The sequence below is a fragment of the Lissotriton helveticus genome, chromosome 3_1 (genome assembly GCF_964261635.1).
Source record: "Lissotriton helveticus chromosome 3_1, aLisHel1.1, whole genome shotgun sequence".
In the NCBI taxonomy this organism is placed as follows: domain Eukaryota; kingdom Metazoa; phylum Chordata; class Amphibia; order Caudata; family Salamandridae; genus Lissotriton; species Lissotriton helveticus.
Window position 1 is genome coordinate 51997714 of NC_136061.1, and position 15903 is coordinate 52013616.

General features: G+C 51.3%; 1 protein-coding gene across 1 annotated transcript in view; it reads right to left on the reverse strand.

Annotated features, from left to right (window-relative positions):
• LOC144822618 (uncharacterized) overlaps positions 1-15903 on the reverse strand; it is a 327297-nt gene that overhangs the window by 204688 nt on the left and 106706 nt on the right. The window lies entirely within an intron of this gene.

Here is a 15903-nt window from a genome sequence, read left to right on the forward strand (position 1 = left end):
TGCTTACGCAAAATTAAGGAATCGCAAATTTTGCGATTCCTTAATTTTGCGATGAGAAAACAGCTCATACATCGCGTTTAGCGATTTTTCATTCACAAACGCTGTATTTTTGCGAATCGCAGCGTTTGCGAACGAAATATCATTTGATACCTATGCCCTTTAGTTCTATTTTGAGGTTTTTTATAAAACAGTTCGTGCAAGGTTTATTCTTTGTATTAGAACGAGGAACACTTTGCACCTTAGCACCTTGAAGCACTTTATGGAAAGCAGCGCTAGATATTAACTTGATTAACTAATTAGCAATTAAATCCCAGCACCTTATGGATTGATTGAGACATAAAGGGTCTTTGTTTGCACATTCTAGAATCTGTTATTTATACTTTAAGGTTTTTATTGCCATACCAATTTTGTTTTAACTTTAAGAGGAGTAGAGCCCCATGTAATATTTACTCCTGTTCCCCAGTTCTAAGAATCATAGGCTGTGGCCCCTCCTATTTCATGTTTTTATGTGGACGTCTGTACTAGATTCTTCTGTATTAGTAAAGGGTCTCAGGATAAGCAATGTTTATGGATATTTTAAGTGATTTGTAGCTGCTTTCCATCTGCTTTCATGGATTTATATATAAATCCGAATAGAGGGGCATATTATCAAGACAGGCGATAAAATTATCGCTGTTTTAGCGGCAGAAACTGCCGATAAAGTGGCGATAATGGGCTTGATAATATGCTCTATGGAATTCCAATAGAAGCCCAGGTTAGGTGTGCTGGACATCTAACAAGGGCTTCTATTGGAATTCTATAGAGCATATTATCAAGCCCATTATCGCCACTTTATCGGCAGTTTCTGCCGCTAAAACAGCGATAATTTTATCGCCTGTCTTGATAATATGCCCCAAAGATTTTTGATTGATTGGCTTCCTAGGCTGTGGTGTAACGCAACATGAAGGGGCCCCTGCAGAAGGTGACAAGGGGCCCCTGATTTCCCATATCTCACATAGATTATTTCACCTTGGGCTGAAAGGGGCCCCCTGAAGTATTGGGGGTGGGGGCTGAAGAAGTGGGGGTTCTCCCACTGCAGGGGCTTGTGTCACACCCCTGTTCCCAGGATTCTCTGCATGCTTTTCTGCCTTCAGTATCTCTTCCCTTACTGACACCTTCCAGGTGGGGACAGCTGGACAGCAGCTTCCACTGCCCGGCACTGTTCACAATGGCATGCCAACATGTGTGCAAACCAAGGGAACTTCACCAAGATGGCCACCACCTTCCTCCCCAGCACTGGCAACAGCAGCGGATGAAATGCCGCACCAGCAGTAACTCCGCCCACTCTGACGCATCATCAAGTGAACTTTGGGCTGCACCAATGGGGTCCTTGTGCGGTGCATTATTACATTAAGTCAAGGGTGGGAAGGGTGTAATGCTTGCAAAGGTTTCAGCCACTAGCAATCGCTCAGGAGTGCCTTCCAGTGCATCGGTATTCACCCTACGTGCCACTTCAGACAGAGACCAGCCATATGTAAATCATCCTTTCTCCAACAGGAACCGTCCAGTTGGAACTGCAACCCAGATTCTGTCTGAACAGGAGCTCAAGTAAACCCAGACTGGTTTTGCCCTATTTTGGCTTCATCAGTGAGTTTTAAAGTTAGAGCCTGGGAGCAGCTTGACTTACAGTCAGGCAGCAAAGCTCTCTGTCCTGCAGAGAAGAGCTGGTACTCTCTGGTACAAGTACTGCAGTCCAACAGAGCAGTGTTGATGCTGTCATATTACAAGTAGTGCAGTCCTGCAGAGAAGTGCTGATGCTGTCATATTACAAGTAGTGCAGTCCTACAGAGAAGTGCTGATGCTGTCATATTACAAGAAGAGCAGTCCTGCAGAGAAGTGCTGATGTTGTCATATTACAAGTAGTGCAGTCCTACAGAGAAGTGCTGATGCTGTCATATTACAAGAAGAGCAGTCCTGCAGAGAAGTGCTGATGCTGTCATATTACAAGTAGTGCAGTCCTGCAGAGAAGTGCTGATGCTGTCATATTACAAGTAGTGCAGTCCTATAGAGAAGTGCTGATGCTGTCATATTACAAGTAGTGCAGTCCTGCAGAGAAGTGCTGATGCTGTCATATTACAAGTAGTGCAGCCCTACAGAGAAGTGCTGATGCTGTCATATTACAAGTAGTGCAGTCCTATAGAGAAGTGCAGAGTTGTCTTTTATTAGTACTGCAGTCCAACAAAGCAGTGTTGATGCTGTCGTATTATAAAAAGAGCAGTCCTGCAGGGAAGTGCAAATCCTGATACAAGTAGTGCAGTACTGCAGAAAAGTGCTGATGCTGTGTTTTACAAGTACTGCAGTCCTGAAGAGAAGTGTTGGTCTTATCCTATTACAAGTAATGCAGTCCTATAGAGGAATGTACTGCTGTGTATTACAAATAGTGCAGTACAGCAGATAAGTGCTCGTGGCATCCTATTACAAGTTGTGCAATCTTGTAGGGAAGTCTTAGTGCAGTCTTTATCAAGTAGTGCAGTTCCTACAAAGAAGTGCTTGTGCTGTCTGTTACAAGTAGTGCAGCCCTGCAAGTGAACTGTGGGTGCCATCTATTAAAAGTAGTGCAGTTCCTGCAGAGAAGTGTAGTGCTGTCTAAGTATTGCAGACCCACAGATAAGTGTTGGTGTTAGTGCTTAGTTTGAGCTGGTGTTTGCCAGTGGGGGCCACAGGCAATCATTTGTGTGGACCAGCACTTACTTTTCCTCATCAGGCACTGCCTGAGAACAAGAGACGGAAAAACAAACACGGGGAAAGAAGGAGAAAGAGACAGACAGTAAAACTGTCACAAAGGAAGAAATCAGGCACCGGCATTCATTCTGCGCCGACATGTAATAGTGCAAGTCTCGTGCTTCTGAGCAGAGATTTGGGCGTCGGCACTCAGTCTACGCCAACATTTAAGAGCGCTGGTCACGGGCTTCTGAGCAGAGATTTGGGCGCCAGCACTCATTCTGCACCGACATTTAATAGCGCTTGTCAGGGGCTTATGATCAGAGATTTGGGCGCCCGCACTTATTCTGCACCGACATTTAATAGCGCTTGTCAGGGGCTTATGATCAGAGATTTGGGCGTCAGCACTTATTTTGCACCGACATTTAACAGGGTTGGTCACGGGCTTCTTTGCAGAGATTTGGGCGTAGGTACTCATTCTGCTCCGACATGTATTAGCTCCGGTCACGGGCTTCTGAGCAGAGATTTGGGCGTTGGCACTCATTCTGCTCTGACATGTAATAGCACCAGTCCCGGGCTTCTAAGCAGAGATTTAGGCGTTGACACTCATTCTGCTCCGACATGTAATAGCACCGGTCATGGGCTTCTGAGCAGAGATTTGGGCGTTGGCACTCATTCTGCTCCGACATGTAATAGCACCGGTCATAGGCTTCTGAGCAGAGATTTGGGCGTTGGCACTCATTCTGCTCCGACATGTAATAGCACCGGTCACGGGCTTCTGAGCAGAGATTTGGGCGTTGGCACTCATTCTGCTCCGACATGTAATAGCACCGGTCACGGGCTTCTGAGCAGAGATTTGGGCGTTGGCACTCATTCTGCTCCGACATGTAATAGCACCGGTCACAGGCTTCTGAGCAGAGATTTGGGCGTTGGCACTCATTCTGCTCCGACATGTATTAGCTCCGGTCACAGGCTTCTGAGCAGAGATTTGGGCGTTGGCACTCATTCTGCACCGACATGTATTAGCTCCGGTCACGGGCTTCTGAGCAGAGATTTGGGCGTTGGCACTCATTCTGCACCGACATGTAATAGCACCAGTCACGGGCTTTTGAGCAGAGATTTGGGCGTTGGCACTCATTCTGCTCTGACATGTAATAGCACCTGTCACAGGCTTCTGAACAGAGATTTGGGCGTTGGCACTCATTCTGCTCCGACATGTATTAGCTCCGGTCACAGGCTTCTGAGCAGAGATTTGGGCGTTGGCACTCATTCTGCTCCGACATGTAATAGCACCGGTCACGGGCTTCTGAGCAGAGATTTGGGCGTTGGCACTCATTCTGCTCCGACATGTATTAGCTCTGGTAACAGGCTTCTGAGCAGAGATTTGGGCGTTGGCACTCATTCTGCTCCGACATGTATTAGCTCCGGTCACAGGCTTCTGAGCAGAGATTTGGGCGTTGGCACTCATTCTGCACCGACATGTATTAGCTCCGGTCACGGGCTTCTGAGCAGAGATTTGGGCGTTGGCACTCATTCGGCTCCGACATGTAATAGCACCGGTCACGGGCTTCTGAGCAGAGATTTGGGTGTTGGCACTCATTCTGCTCCGACATGTAATAGCACCGGTCACGGGCTTCTGAGCAGAGATTTGGGCGTTGGCACTCATTCTGCTCCGACATGTAATAGCACCGGTCACAGGCTTCTGAACAGAGATTTGGGTGTTGGCACTCATTCTGCTCCGACATGTATTAGCTCCGGTCACAGGCTTCTGAGCAGAGATTTGGGCGTTGGCACTCATTCGGCTCCGACATGTAATAGCACCGGTCACGGGCTTCTGAGCAGAGATTTGGGTGTTGGCACTCATTCTGCTCCGACATGTAATAGCACCGGTCACGGGCTTCTGAGCAGAGATTTGGGCGTTGGCACTCATTCTGCTCCGACATGTAATAGCACCGGTCACAGGCTTCTGAGCAGAGATTTGGGCGTTGGCACTCATTCTGCTCCGACATGTATTAGCTCCGGTCACAGGCTTCTGAGCAGAGATTTGGGCGTTGGCACTCATTCTGCACCGACATGTATTAGCTCCGGTCACGGGCTTCTGAGCAGAGATTTTGGCGTTGGCACTCATTCTGCTCTGACATGTAATAGCACCGGTCACGGGCTTCTGAGCAGAGATTTGGGCATTGGCACTCATTCTGCTCCGACATGTATTAGCTCCGGTCACGGGCTTCTGAGCAGAGATTTGGGCATTGGCACTCATTCTGCTCTGACATGTAATAGCACCGGTCTAGGCTTCTTAGCAGAGATTTGGGTGTCTCCACTCATTCTGCTCCGACATGTAATAGCACCGGTCACAGGCTTCTGAGCAGAGATTTGGGCGTCGGCACTCATTCTGCTCCGACATGTAATAGCACCAATCGCAGGCTTCTGAGCAGAGATTTGGGCGTCGGCACTCATTCTGCTCCGACATGTAATAGCACCGGTCACAGGCTTCTGAGCAGAGATTTGGGCATCGGCACTCATTCTGCTACAACATGTTATAGCATCGGTCACAGGCTTCTGAGCAGAGATTTGGGCGTCGGCACTCTTTCTGCACCGACAGTTAATAGCGCTGGTCACAGGCTTCTGAGCAGAGATTTGGGAGCCGGCACCCATTCTACGCCGACATGTATTAGCGCCGGTCACAGGTTTATGAACAGAGATTTGGGCGTTGGCACTCATTCTGATCCGACATGTAATAGCACCAATCACAGGCTTCTGAGCAGAGATTTGGGCGTCGGCACTCATTCTGCTCCGACATGTAATAGCACCGGTCACAGGCTTCTGAGCAGAGATTTGGGCGTCGGCACTCATTCTGCTCTGACATGTAATAGCACCGGTCACAGGCTTCTGAGCAGAGATTTGGGCGTTGGCACTCATTCTGCTCCGACATGTATTAGCTCCGGTCACAGGCTTCTGAGCAGAGATTTGGGCATTGGCACTCATTCTGCACCGACATGTATTAGCTCCGGTCACGGGCTTCTGAGCAGAGATTTGGGCGTTGGCACTCATTCTGCTCTGACATGTAATAGCACCGGTCACGGGCTTCTGAGCAGAGATTTGGGCATTGGCACTCATTCTGCTCCGACATGTATTAGCTCCGGTCACGGGCTTCTGAGCAGAGATTTGGGCGTTGGCACTCATTCTGCTCTGACATGTAATAGCACCGGTCTAGGCTTCTGAGCAGAGATTTGGGTGTCTCCACTCATTCTGCTCCGACATGTAAAAGCACCGGTCACAGGCTTCTGAGCAGAGATTTGGGCGTCGGCACTCATTCTGCTCCGACATGTAATAGCACCAATCGCAGGCTTCTGAGCAGAGATTTGGGCGTCGGCACTCATTCTGCTCCGACATGTAATAGCACCGGTCACAGGCTTCTGAGCAGAGATTTGGGCATCGGCACTCATTCTGCTAAGACATGTTATAGCATCGGTCACAGGCTTCTGAGCAGAGATTTGGGCGTCGGCACTCTTTCTGCACCGACAGTTAATAGCACTGGTCACAGGCTTCTGAGCAGAGATTTGGGAGCCGGCACCCATTCTATGCCGACATGTATTAGCGCCGGTCACAGGTTTATGAACAGAGATTTGGGCGTTGGCACTCATTCTGATCCGACATGTAATAGCACCAGTCACAGGCTTCTGAGCAGAGATTTGGGCGTCGGCACTCATTCTGCTCCGACATGTAATAGCACCGGTCACAGGCTTCTGAGCAGAGATGTGGGCGTCGGCACTCATTCTGCTCCGACATGTAATAGCACCGGTCACAGGCTTCTGAGCAGAGATGTGGGCGTCGGCACTCATTCTGCTCCGACATGTAATAGCACTGGTCACAGGCTTCTGAGCAGAGATTTGGACGTCGGCACTCATTCTGCTCCGACATGTAATAGCACCGGTCACAGGCTTCTGAGCAGAGATTTGGGCATCGGCACTCATTCTGCTACAACATGTTATAGCATCGGTCACAGGCTTCTGAGCGGAGATTTGGGCGTCGGCACTCTTTCTGCACCGACAGTTAATAGCGCTGGTCACAGGCTTCTGAGCAGAGATTTGGCCGTCGGCACTCTTTCTGCGCCGACAGTTAATAGCGCTGGTCACAGGCTTCTGAGCAGAGATTTGGGAGCCGGCACCCATTCTACGCCAACATGTTTTAGCGCCGGTCACAGGTTTATGAACAGAGATTTGGGCGTTGGCACTCATTCTGATCCGACATGTAATAGCACCAGTCACAGGCTTCTGAGCAGAGATTTGGGCGTCGGCACTCATTCTGCTCCGACATGTAATAGCACCGGTCGCAGGCTTCTGAGCAGAGATTTGGGCGTCGGCACTCATTCTGCTCCGACATGTAATAGCCCCGGTCTCAGGCTTCTGAGCAGAGATTTGGGCATCGGCACTCATTCTGCTCTGACATGTAATAGCACCGGTCACAGGCTTCTGAGCAGAGATTTGGGCGCCCACAGTTATTCTGCACAGACATTTAACAGCGCTGGTCACGGGCTTCTTAGCAGAGATTTGGGCGCCGGCACTTATTCTGCACCAACATTTAACAGCGCTAGTCACGGGCTTCTTAGCAGAGATTTGGGCGCCGGCACCCATTCTACCCCAACATGTAATAGCGCCGGTCACAGGTTTATGAGCAGAGATTTGGGCGTTGGCACTCATTCTGCTCTGACATGTAATAGCAACGGTCACAGGCTTCTGAGCAGAGATTTGGGCATCGGCACTCATTCTGCTCCGACATGTAATAGCACCGGTCACAGGCTTCTGAGCAGAGATTTGGGCGTCGGCACTCATTCTGCTCTGACATGTAATAGCACCGGTCACAGGCTTCTGAGCAGAGATTTGAGCGTCGGCATTCATTTTGCGCCGACATATAATAGCACCGGTCTCAGGCTTCTGAGCAGATATTTGGGCGTCGGCACTCATTCTAATCCTACATGTAATAGCACCGGTCATGGGCTTCTGAGCAAAGATGTGGGCGTCGGCACTCATTCTGCGCCGACATGGAATAGCACCAATCGCAGGCTTCTGAGCAGAGATTAGTGCGTCGGCACTCATTCTGCGCCGACATGTAATAGCACCAGTCACGGGCTTCTGGGCAGAGAGTTGGGCGCCGGCACCCATTCTGCTCCAACATTTAATAGCACCGGTCACGGGCTTCTGAGCAGAGATTTGGGCGCCGGCACTCATTCTGCGTAGACATGTAATAGCACCGGTCACAGGCTTCTGAGCAGAGATTTGGGCATCAGCACTCATTCTGCACCGACATGTAATAGCACCGGTCACGGGCTTCTGAGCAGAGATTTGGTCGTCGGCACTCATTCTGCTCCGAGATGTAATAGCACCGGTCACTGTCTTCTGAGCAGAGATTTGGTTGTCGGCACTCATTCTGCTACAACATGTTATAGCATCGGTCACAGGCTTCTGAGCAGAGATTTGGCCGTCGGCACTCTTTCTGCGCCGACAGTTAATAGCGCTGGTCACAGGCTTCTGAGCAGAGATTTGGGAGCCGGCACCCATTCTACGCCAACATGTTTTAGCGCCGGTCACAGGTTTATGAACAGAGATTTGGGCGTTGGCACTCATTCTGATCCGACATGTAATAGCACCAGTCACAGGCTTCTGAGCAGAGATTTGGGCGTCGGCACTCATTCTGCTCCGACATGTAATAGCACCGGTCGCAGGCTTCTGAGCAGAGATTTGGGCTTCGGCACTCATTCTGCTCCGACATGTAATAGCCCCGGTCTCAGGCTTCTGAGCAGAGATTTGGGCATCGGCACTCATTCTGCTCTGACATGTAATAGCACCGGTCACAGGCTTCTGAGCAGAGATTTGGGCGCCCACACTTATTCTGCACAGACATTTAACAGCGCTGGTCACGGGCTTCTTAGCAGAGATTTGGGCGCCGGCACTTATTCTGCACCAACATTTAACAGCGCTAGTCACGGGCTTCTTAGCAGAGATTTGGGCGCCGGCACCCATTCTACCCCAACATGTAATAGCGCCGGTCACAGGTTTATGAGCAGAGATTTGGGCGTTGGCACTCATTCTGCTCTGACATGTAATAGCAACGGTCACAGGCTTCTGAGCAGAGATTTGGGCATCGGCACTCATTCTGCTCCGACATGTAATAGCACCGGTCACAGGCTTCTGAGCAGAGATTTGGGCGTCGGCACTCATTCTGCTCTGACATGTAATAGCACCGGTCACAGGCTTCTGAGCAGAGATTTGAGCGTCGGCATTCATTTTGCGCCGACATATAATAGCACCGGTCTCAGGCTTCTGAGCAGATATTTGGGCGTCGGCACTCATTCTAATCCTACATGTAATAGCACCGGTCATGGGCTTCTGAGCAGAGATGTGGGCGTCGGCACTCATTCTGCGCCGACATGGAATAGCACCAATCGCAGGCTTCTGAGCAGAGATTAGTGCGTCGGCACTCATTCTGCGCCGACATGTAATAGCACCAGTCACGGGCTTCTGGGCAGAGAGTTGGGCGCCGGCACCCATTCTGCTCCAACATTTAATAGCACCGGTCACGGGCTTCTGAGCAGAGATTTGGGCGCCGGCACTCATTCTGCGTAGACATGTAATAGCACCGGTCACAGGCTTCTGAGCAGAGATTTGGGCATCAGCACTCATTCTGCACCGACATGTAATAGCACCGGTCACGGGCTTCTGAGCAGAGATTTGGTCGTCGGCACTCATTCTGCTCCGAGATGTAATAGCACCGGTCACTGTCTTCTGAGCAGAGATTTGGTTGTCGGCACTCATTCTGCACCGACATGTAATAGCACCGCTCACGGGCTTCTGAGCAGAGATTTGGGCGTCGGCACTCGATCTGGGCCGACATATAATAGCACCGGTCACAGGCTTCTGAGCAGAGATTTGGGTGTCAGCACTCATTCTGCTCCGACATGTAATAGCACCGGTCACAGGCTTCTGAGCAGAGATTTGGTCGTCGGCACTCATTCTGCACCGACATGTAATAGCACCGGTCACGGGCTTCTGAGCAGAGATTTGGGCGTCGGCACTCATTCTGGGCCGACATATAATAGCACCGGTCACAGGCTTCTGAGCAGAGATTTGGGTGTCAGCACTCATTCTGCTCCGACATGTAATAGCACCGGTCACGGGCTTCTGAGCAGAGATTTGGGCGTCGGCACTCATTCTGGGCCGACATATAATAGCACCGGTCACAGGCTTCTGAGCAGAGATTTGGGTGTCAGCACTCATTCTGCTCCGACATGTAATAGCACCGGTCACGGGCTTCTGAGCAGAGATTTGGGCGTCGGCACTCATTCTGGGCCGACATATAATAGCACCGGTCACAGGCTTCTGAGCAGAGATTTGGGCGCCAGCACTCATTCTGCACCGACATGTAATAGCACCGGTCACAGGCTTCTGAGCAGAGATGTGGGCGCCTGCACTTATTCTGCACCAACATTTAATAGCGCTTGTCAGGGGCTTATGATCAGAGATTTGGGCGTCAGCACTTATTCTGCACCGACATTTAACAGGGTTGGTCACAGGCTTCTCTGCAGAGATTTGGGCGTCGGTACTCATTCTGCTCCGACATGTAATAGCACCGGTCACAGGCTTCTGAGCAGAGATTTGGGCGTTGGCACTCATTCTGCTCCGACATGTAATAGCACCGGTCGCAGGCTTCTGAGCAGAGATTTGGGCGTCGGCACTCATTCTGCTCCGACATGTAATAGCACTGGTCACAGGCTTCTGAGCAGAGATTTGGACGTCGGCACTCATTCTGCGCCGACATGTAATAGCACCGGTCACAGGCTTCTGAGCAGAGATTTGGGCGTCTGCACTCATTCTGCACCGACATGTAATAGCCCCGGTCACGGGCTTCTGAGCAGAGATTTGGTCGTCGGCACTCATTCTGCTCCGAGATGTAATAGCACCGGTCACTGTCTTCTGAGCAGAGATTTGGTTGTCGGCACTCATTCTGCACCGACATGTAATAGCACCGGTCACGGGCTTCTGAGCAGAGATTTGGGCGTCGGCACTCGATCTGGGCCGACATATAATAGCACCGGTCACAGGCTTCTGAGCAGAGATTTGGGTGTCAGCACTCATTCTGCTCCGACATGTAATAGCACCGGTCACAGGCTTCTGAGCAGAGATTTGGTCGTCGGCACTCATTCTGCACCGACATGTAATAGCACCGGTCACGGGCTTCTGAGCAGAGATTTGGGCGTCGGCACTCATTCTGGGCCGACATATAATAGCACCGGTCACAGGCTTCTGAGCAGAGATTTGGATGTCAGCACTCATTCTGCTCCGACATGTAATAGCACCGGTCACGGGCTTCTGAGCAGAGATTTGGGCGTCGGCACTCATTCTGGGCCGACATATAATAGCACCGGTCACAGGCTTCTGAGCAGAGATTTGGGTGTCAGCACTCATTCTGCTCCGACATGTAATAGCACCGGTCACGGGCTTCTGAGCAGAGATTTGGGCGTCGGCACTCATTCTGGGCCGACATATAATAGCACCGGTCACAGGCTTCTTAGCAGAGATTTGGGCGCCAGCACTCATTCTGCACCGACATGTAATAGCACCGGTCACAGGCTTCTGAGCAGAGATGTGGGCGCCTGCACTTATTCTGCACCAACATATAATAGCGCTTGTCAGGGGCTTATGATCAGAGATTTGGGCGTCAGCACTTATTCTGCACCGACATTTAACAGGGTTGGTCACAGGCTTCTCTGCAGAGATTTGGGTGTCGGTACTCATTCTGCTCCGACATGTAATAGCACCGGTCACAGGCTTCTGAGCAGAGATTTGGGCGTTGGCACTCATTCTGCTCCGACATGTAATAGCACCGGTCGCAGGCTTCTGAGCAGAGATTTGGGCGTCGGCACTCATTCTGCTCCGACATGTAATAGCACTGGTCACAGGCTTCTGAGCAGAGATTTGGACGTCGGCACTCATTCTGCGCCGACATGTAATAGCACCGGTCACAGGCTTCTGAGCAGAGATTTGGGCGTCTGCACTCATTCTGCACCGACATGTAATAGCCCCGGTCTCAGGATTCTGAGCAGAGATTTGGGCATCGGCACTCATTCTGTTCTGACATGTAATAGCACCGGTCACAGGCTTCTGAGAAGAGATTTGGGCGCCCACACTTATTCTGCACAGACATTTAACAGCGCTGGTCACGGGCTTCTTAGCAGAGATTTGGGCGCCGGCACTTATTCTGCACCAACATTTAACAGCGCTAGTCACGGGCTTCTTAGCAGAGATTTGGGCGCCGGCACCCATTCTACCCCAACATGTAATAGCGCCGGTCACAGGTTTATGAGCAGAGATTTGGGCGTTGGCACTCATTCTGCTCTGACATGTAATAGCAACGGTCACAGGCTTCTGAGCAGAGATTTGGGCGTCGGCACTCATTCTGCTCCGACATGTAATAGCACCGGTCAAAGGCTTCTGAGCAGAGATTTGGGCGTCGGCACTCATTCTGCTCTGACATGTAATAGCACCGGTCTCAGGCTTCTGAGCAGATATTTGGGCGTCGGCACTCATTCTAATCCTACATGTAATAGCACCGGTCATGGGCTTCTGAGCAGAGATGTGGGCGTCGGCACTCATTCTGCGCCGACATGTAATAGCACCAATCGCAGGCTTCTGAGCAGAGATTAGTGCGTCGGCACTCATTCTGCGCCGACATGTAATAGCACCAGTCACGGGCTTCTGGGCAGAGAGTTGGGCGCCGGCACCCATTCTGCTCCAACATTTAATAGCACCGGTCACGGGCTTCTGAGCAGAGATTTGGGCGCCGGCACTCATTCTGCGTAGACATGTAATAGCACCGGTCACAGGCTTCTGAGCAGAGATTTGGGCGTCAGCACTCATTCTGCACCGACATGTAATAGCACCGGTCACGGGCTTCTGAGCAGAGATTTGGTCGTCGGCACTAATTCTGCTCCGAGATGTAATAGCACCGGTCACTGTCTTCTGAGCAGAGATTTGGTTGTCGGCACTCATTCTGCACCGACATGTAATAGCACCGGTCACGGGCTTCTGAGCAGAGATTTGGCCGTCGGCACTCATTCTGGGCCGACATATAATAGCACCGGTCACAGGCTTCTGAGCAGAGATTTGGGTGTCAGCACTCATTCTGCTCCGACATGTAATACCACTGGTCACAGGCTTCTGAGCAGAGATTTGGTCGTCGGCACTCATTCTGCACCGACATGTAATAGCACCGGTCACGGGCTTCTGAGCAGAGATTTGGGCGTCGGCACTCATTCTGGGCCGACATATAATAGCACCGGTCACAGGCTTCTGAGCAGAGATTTGGGTGTCAGCACTCATTCTGCTCCGACATGTAATAGCACCGGTCACGGGCTTCTGAGTAGAGATTTGGGCGTCGGCACTCATTCTGGGCCGACATATAATAGCACCGGTCACAGGCTTCTGAGCAGAGATTTGGGTGTCAGCACTCATTCTGCTCCGACATGTAATAGCACCGGTCACGGGCTTCTGAGCAGGGATTTGGGCGTCGGCACTCATTCTGGGCCGACATATAATAGCACCGGTCACAGGCTTCTGAGCAGAGATTTGGGCGCCAGCACTCATTCTGCACCGACATGTAATAGCACCGGTCACAGGCTTCTGAGCAGAGATGTGGGCGCCTGCACTTATTCTGCACCAACATTTAATAGCGCTTGTCAGGGGCTTATGATCAGAGATTTGGGCGTCAGCACTTATTCTGCACCGACATTTAACAGGGTTGGTCACAGGCTTCTCTGCAGAGATTTGGGCGTCGGTACTCATTCTGCTCCGACATGTAATAGCACCGGTCACAGGCTTCTGAGCAGAGATTTGGGCGTTGGCACTCATTCTGCTCCGACATGTATGAGCTCCGGTCACAGGCTTCTGAGCGGAGATTTGGGCGTTGACACTCATTCTGCTCCAACATGTAATAGCACCGGTCTAGGCTTCTGAGCAGTGATTTGGGCGTCGCCACTCATTCTGCTCCGACATATAATAGCACCGGTCACAGGCTTCTGAGCAGAGATTTGGGCGTCGGCACTCATTCTGCTCCGACATGTAATAGCACCGGTCACAGGCTTCTGAGCAGAGATTTGGGTGTCAGCACTCATTCTGCTCCGACATGTAATAGCACCGGTCACAGGCTTCTGAGCAGAGATTTGGGCATCGGCACTCATTCTGCTACAACATGTTATAGCATCGGTCACAGGCTTCTGAGCAGAGATTTGGGCGTCGGCACTCTTTCTGCGCCGACAGTTAATAGCGCTGGTCACAGGCTTCTGAGCAGAGATTTGGGAGCCGGCACCCATTCTACGCCGACATGTATTAGTGCCGGTCACAGGTTTATGAACAGAGATTTGGGCGTTGGCACTCATTCTGATCCGACATGTAATAGCACCAGTCACAGGCTTCTGAGCAGAGATTTGGGTGTCGGCACTCATTCTGCTCCGACATGTAATAGCACCGGTCACAGGCTTCTGAGCAGAGATTTGGGCGTCGGCACTCATTCTGCTCCGACATGTAATAGCACTGGTCACAGGCTTCTGAGCAGAGATTTGGACGTCGGCACTCATTCTGCGCCGACATGTAATAGCACCGGTCACAGGCTTCTGAGCAGAGATTTGGGCGTCTGCACTCATTCTGCACCGACATGTAATAGCACCGGTCACAGGCTTCTGAGCAGAGATTTGGGCATCGGCACTCATTCTGCTCTGACATGTAATAGCACCGGTCACAGGCTTCTGAGCAGAGGTTTGGGCGCCCGCACTTATTCTGCACAGACATTTAACAGCGCTGGTCACGGGCTTCTTAGCAGAGATTTGGGCGCCGGCACTTATTCTGCACCAACATTTAACAGCGCTAGTCACGGGCTTCTTAGCAGAGATTTGGGCGCCGGCACCCATTCTACACCAACATGTAATAGTGCCGGTCACAGGTTTATGAGCAGAGATTTGGGCGTTGGCACTCATTCTGCTCTGACATGTAATAGTACCGGTCACAGGCTTCTGAGCAGAGATTTGGGCGTCGGCACTCATTCTGCTCCGACATGTAATAGCACCGGTCACAGGCTTCTGAGCAGAGATTTGGGCGTCGGCACTCATTCTGCTCTGACATGTAATAGCACCGGTCACAGGCTTCTGAGCAGAGATTTGGGCGTCGGCATTCATTTTGCGCCGACATATAATAGCACCGGTCTCAGGCTTCTGAGCAGATATTTGGGCGTCGGCACTCATTCTGCTCCTACATGTAATAGCACCGGTCATGGGCTTCTGAGCAGAGATGTGGGCGTCGGCACTCATTCTGCGCCGACATGTAATAGCACCAATCGCAGGCTTCTGAGCAGAGATTAGTGCGTCGGCACCCATTCTGCGTAGACATGTAATAGCACCGGTCGCAGGCTTCTGAGCAGAGATTTGGGCGTCGGCACTCATTCTGCACCGACATGTAATAGCACCGGTCACGGGCTTCTGAGCAGAGATTTGGTCGTCGGCACTCATTCTGCTCCGACATGTAATAGCACCGGTCACTGTCTTCTGAGCAGAGATTTGGTCGTCGGCACTCATTCTGCACCGACATGTAATAGCACCAGTCACGGGCTTCTGAGCAGAGATTTGGGCGTCGGCACTCATTCTGCGCCGACATGTAATAGCACCAATCGCAGGCTTCTGAGCAGAGATTTGGGCGCCGGCACTCATTCTGCGTAGACATGTAATAGCACCGGTCACAGGCTTCTGAGCAGAGATTTGGGCGTCGGCACTCATTCTGCACCGACATGTAATAGCACCGGTCACGGGCTTCTGAGCAGAGATTTGGTCGTCGGCACTCATTCTGCTCCGACATGTAATAGCACCGGTCACTGTCTTCTGAGCACAGATTTGGTCGTCGGCACTCATTCTGCACCGACATGTAATAGCCCCAGTCACGGGCTTCTGAGCAGAGATTTGGGCGTCGGCACTCATTCTGGGCCGACATGTAATAGCACCGGTCACAGGCTTCTGAGCAGAGATTTGGGCGTCGGCACTCATTCTGCTCCGACATATAATAACACCGGTCACAGGCTGCTGAGAAGAGAGTTGGGTGCCAGTACTCAATCTTTTACTAATGAAGCTCCGGCTGGTGTTGTCTCTTACAAATGGTCTAGGTTTTC